The sequence below is a fragment of the Rhinopithecus roxellana genome, chromosome 1, assembly GCF_007565055.1.
Source record: "Rhinopithecus roxellana isolate Shanxi Qingling chromosome 1, ASM756505v1, whole genome shotgun sequence".
NCBI classification, from domain to species: Eukaryota; Metazoa; Chordata; class Mammalia; order Primates; family Cercopithecidae; genus Rhinopithecus; species Rhinopithecus roxellana.
Genome location: NC_044549.1, coordinates 145,316,954 through 145,322,410, shown reverse-complemented (window position 1 = coordinate 145,322,410; position 5,457 = coordinate 145,316,954). Strand labels below are relative to the sequence as shown.

General features: G+C 34.3%; 1 pseudogene; it reads left to right on the top strand.

Moving 5' to 3' along the window:
* Positions 1-4,839: 4,839 nt before the first annotated feature.
* On the top strand, positions 4,840-4,919 carry LOC115892299 (annotated as a pseudogene).
* The last annotated feature ends 538 nt before the right edge of the window (positions 4,920-5,457 follow it).

Below are 5,457 nucleotides of genomic sequence, written 5' to 3'. Positions count from 1 at the left end.
GATAAAACACATTTAAAGGGATAATATGCATGAACAAATTCAAGATTATTTTGATCTATAAATGTTAAATATTATATAATGCTCATCTTAATATTTCATCAAAACAAAATGCAATGGATTTTAAGATGTGTCATTATTTTATGCACTTTCATATACTTCAGAAAATAAAAAAAATGCTGGACATGTGCAAACTATATAGGAGACTCCCCTTTGAGGGTAATCCACAAAAGGTTGTAGATTAACTGTTGCTATATATTAACCATTGTTTACATTTCCCTTTCCAAAAAAGGGAAATGTAAACAAGACCTTAAACTACAAGAAAGGACAGCAAATTAATGAGCAAGCCTCTACCCTGATACTTGGCGGAAGAAGTAAAACTTTCCCAGATGATTTAAATCACCAGGCATTATCTTGCAAGGTTTGTAATCTGAATTCACACTGCTAGTGTGGTCCAAAAGCCTCAAGCAGAGAATTTAATGAAAGTTGTCTCAGGTTTATTTTGTCCTTAGGTGACTCAAATGCAAATCTTCTTGGTTCTCAGTGTATGCCAATGCAGGTTTGTAAAATGCTATCCATAAGACGATGCATTCCAACTTCAGAAATGTTAAATTGTATGACAGACATTCTTAAAATCTATTAAATATGTATTCTGTAATGAAATCCATACTTTATATAAACACCAGAAAATGCTATTGAACCGTATTTTCATATTAGGGGCCTGGAAAACCTTGAGAAAGAACACTATTTAAATGTTAACAATAATAATGACAATAATAACAGTAACAAAAAAGTAGAAACAGAAACAATAGCTGTGTCTTTACGATATGCCAGACATTAAATTTCCATGTATTTTGTTACTTGACGCTCACAACAGCCCTTTTAAATAGTAATAATATTTTTTTTTCCTTTTCACAGGTAAGTAAACAGAAAAGCCAATACTTGAATCCAGCCAGTTTTTTTTGAAAAGTCATATCTTAATCACAGTTTTAAGAATGAAGGAAGTTTCGGTAAGCAGTAACCACATAGATGGCCATTCCAAACCAAGAGGACACAAAAGAGCACAGTTTGTTGTTGTCATTGTTGTTGTTTTGTTGTTGTCTTTAAATAACATTTGTTAAAATGTCAGTTGGATTAGCATGGTTAGGACAAAAGAAATTAAGTACAATTAACTAGCTCATAATACTGGCAAAATATATGGAAGCCAGAACATATATTATTTTAATATTAAGATATATGAGATATATTATCTAACTATTGAGGATTCCTTAAAAGTCGTGGAGAAAAAAAAAATGTATCATGCTGTGAACTGTATTTTCAGACAACAACTGATATCAATGTGACACAATTCCTCAAAAAGATGACAGCAGCTAGATCATGTGCAAAGGGGTCCCTTATATAGAAGAAGTTAAAAGTCTTCACTAATATATAACCCATCAACATATAATGAAAACTTTTGACTATATTTTTGGAAGGAAGAGAGTGTTTCCAACTGAGTCAATGAATAGGAAAGAAAAAGATGTTTGACAAAAGAAATAATAAATCCAGTTGGAAGCCTAATGAATTTGAAGTACTTTTGTAATTTTCATGTAATTTGGTTAGGTCATAGGTGGATTTCTGGGTTGAAGAGAGTCGTGAGACTTGATGTCATTGACAGAAGAAATTATTTTCAAACAAATGTATGTAACAGTTGAAATAAAACTTATGGATGCACTTTTGCACATAGAGTATTCAGTGGATTAAATAACCTTCAACTGATTTTCTTGCACTTTTTTCAAAGAGTTATATTTTCATTTATAATGAAACAAGTATATACAATGTCTTAAAAACATTTTGCAATAAAATGTACATAATGTAAAATGAACCATTTTAAGCATTTTTAACTGTAAAATGTAGTGGCATTAAACATTCACAGTGTTGTGAAACCATCACCTCTGTCAATTTTTACAACTTAAGTAACATTTTAAAATACTTTTAAATTTCATGTTCATTGTGTCAATCTTGGTAAAATCAGTCATAGTGTTACTGGAAAGGAGCTCCAATCCAAATCCCAGGAGAGAGTTCTTGCTACTCGCGCAGGAAAGAATTTGGTGCGAGTCCATAAATTGAAAACAACGTTATTAAGAAAGTAAAGGAATAAAAGAATGGCTACTCTGTGGGCGGAGCAGGGGGCTGGACTGCTTGACTAAGTACACTTATGGTTATTTATTGATTACATGATAAACAAGGGGTGGATTATTCATGAATTTTCCAGGAAAGGGTGGTGGGGCAATTCCATAACTGAGTGTTCCTCTCCTTTTTTAGAGCATGTAGGGTAACTTCCTGATACTGCCATGGCATTTGTAAACTGTAATGGCACTGGTGGTACTGTCTTTTAACTTGCCAACATATTATAATTAGTGTATAATGAGAAGTGAGGATGACCGGAGGTCACTTTTGTCATCATCTTGGTTTTGGTGAGTTTTGACTGGGTTCTTTACTGCATCCTGTTTTGTCAGCAAGATCTTTGTGACTTGTAACTGTGCTGACATCCTATCTCATCCTGTGACTAAGAATGCTTAACCTCTTGGGAATGCAGCCCAGTAGGTCTCAACCTCATTTTACTTAACCCCTATTCAAGATGTAGCCACTCTGTTTCAAATGCCTCTGACAATAGATCATTCTAAACCAAACAAAAGGAATATTGGACAGAAAGACCAGGCTAATATAAAAGATTTTGTGTGTGGAATGGGGTACATTTTTGAAAACGTCGTGTTTAGTTATATATGAACAAAATTTAGGAAAATAATGGTTTAAGGACAAAGGATAAGCAAGTGAGTACATACATTAAAACTTTATTAATGACATACAAACTTAATAAATGGTCTTTTCCCTAGGACTAAAAGTAAATTATCCGCTTCATGGCTTCACTATTTGTAATATACCTGTCAATCCATTTCCATAAAGCAAAATATAAACCAGATTATTATTTATTCTTGAAAAAACGTCTATCCTTTGCCCCATTTTTTTATTAGCAGTCATGACGACAGAGTTCCACAGGACTAAGAGCTTTTGGCAACAATGCTCACCCTCTCTCTCACAAATTTCACAGCCTCAAATCATCTATGAGGCTTGAGGTCACCAAAGATATCCTGTCAAATCCACAATAAGTGCAGGATTCTAAGATCAGCTCAACAGCATTTCCAGAAGGTTTTGCGTTCTTCTTTTTCTGACCTACTTTCTAACACCTCCTGTTCTATTGTTTATCTTCTCAACATATCTCTCAGTTTTTCCTTTTACCTTCTTTCTCTATCTTAAATCTAAATCTCTTTGAAAAATTCTACTTCCCCTATAGATTTCTCAAGTTGCAGAAGTTTTCTCTTATGTCTTATATCTTGGCATAGAAGTTGGGTTGGCATTTCTACTTGTTTCTATCACCCCTGTTAGAACATTGTGCTTTCCGTCTTCCCCTAAATCTGGAGCTTCTGAAGCATATGTATTAGACAATGCCACTTGATAATGTTCCATGTTATAGTCATCTATAGATCTCTCTGACCCTTTCTGATATTCCTTACAGATTTGAACTCTTGGGAAATTGGTCCATTCTTATTTTAATTCTTGGTAATATCTGTTTTCACATAGTTGATCACCCCATATGCCATACACTTTGTTTTTCACTCTCTCTTCTAGGGAACTTATACTTTGACCTCTCTCTGCAATCCACTATGAGAGCTATCTTTAATAAATACAATCTCAATTTAAAGCATCCCATACCTTGAAGAACATTTTCTCTCTGTTCGCAAAAGCCCTTTTAGTGTTCCAACTTCAACACATTAACAACTCTAGCAGTACCTACAACTATTTCTGATACCAACTGGAAATTTCCAGTATGAGGACCAGTTGTTTGTGGTCAGTGAGTTCTGACTTGTTGTGTAGCTAGTTGGCTTTTTTTTTTTTTTTTTTTTTTTTTTTTTGACACAGAGTCTCGCTGCTCTGTCATCTAGGCTGGAGTGCAATCAGGAGATCTCAGTTCACGGCAACCTCTGCCTCCCAGGTTGAGGCAATTCTCCTGCCTCAGCCTCCTAAGTATGTACCTAGTTTTAATTTGTTGGTACCTATGCTCTACTAGTCGTTATATTTTAAAAATATTATCTGTGCCCACAGGCATTGATCCTATCACCCTTTCACTGATTTATTCACTCTCTGGTACTAACTTTTTCCTTGCTCAGCATATAAATTGTATGGCCAATTATCCTTATTTCTGTTGTATATATTATGCGTCCCTTGTCTCTCACTACCTATTTTATACTTTTATTATGTCAAATAGGCCAGTCTCTCAGTCTCTATTTTCTTCACTACTACACTTTTGCAGGTGGATAAGGGCACAGAAACAATTAATAGGTTTCCATGTAAATCGTGAACACCAATCTCAGTTGAGACCTTATATATCCTACCCAGAAATCAAGGTTATTTATCTAGTTCATTCGCTTCAATACCATTCTTACTCTAGATGATATTTTTTATCCTATTTCCCTGAAAAACAGAAGCAATCAGAAGGTATCCTCCTTGAATTTCACTGTATCATAAACTCACTGCCTGGCCTATATCATATATTTAGCTTTTGACCTTCCATGTTCTTAGCAAAGACAAATTATTCTGGTTATCTTTCTAACTCTACCTCTAACTTCATTGACCCCGACCCTGACCTTAATTTGCTTTTATCTGTAATCCTAAATGTATCAGAATCTAAGTTGAACCTGTTAATTATCTCTCACCTAAATGAGGAAATTCAAACCAATATTCTTCCTTTCTCTTGCATTAGTAAGATTATCTTTAAACTTGATTATTTCCATTAGGGTATAAATTGCTTCTCGGCCTTTTGGCTAAGATCAAGTGTAGAATATAAATATACTTGAACCTTCATATTTAAATAAAAAACATTTTCATAAAAAATATTATTTTAATACAAAGCTTATATTTCCTTCTAGCTATCATCTCTTTTCTATGCTTTCCTATATAGCTCAACTCCAAAGTTTACTGTACTTACTTTCTGATTTTACTGTTATGTCCCCTTGATCCCATTTCAAATACTATTTCAAATACCATTTCAAATATTTTCACTACCCATCCTACTGACCCTGCACATGACTTCAACATTGCTAAATCCAATAGCCAATGCTCATTTCTGATCCAGCTTAAAATGGCAGTATTAACACAGGAAACACTCGGAGTATTTCCCTGCTACTGAATTTTTTTTTCCCCTCCTTACTGGCCCTCCTCTTAGTCTTTCTGACTGACTTCTCTTATTCTCCGTGTTTTCTAAATGTTCGTATGACCCAGTGTGAGCTTTAGATCTGCTTATTTTCCTCCACTTGATCCTTCTATTCTTCCTCCAATCTCCCACACTTTTCATTCCTGTTCTTCTACCCCATCTTCCTTTTCCATTACTTATTCTCCACATACTTCCTAGGTAATCTTATC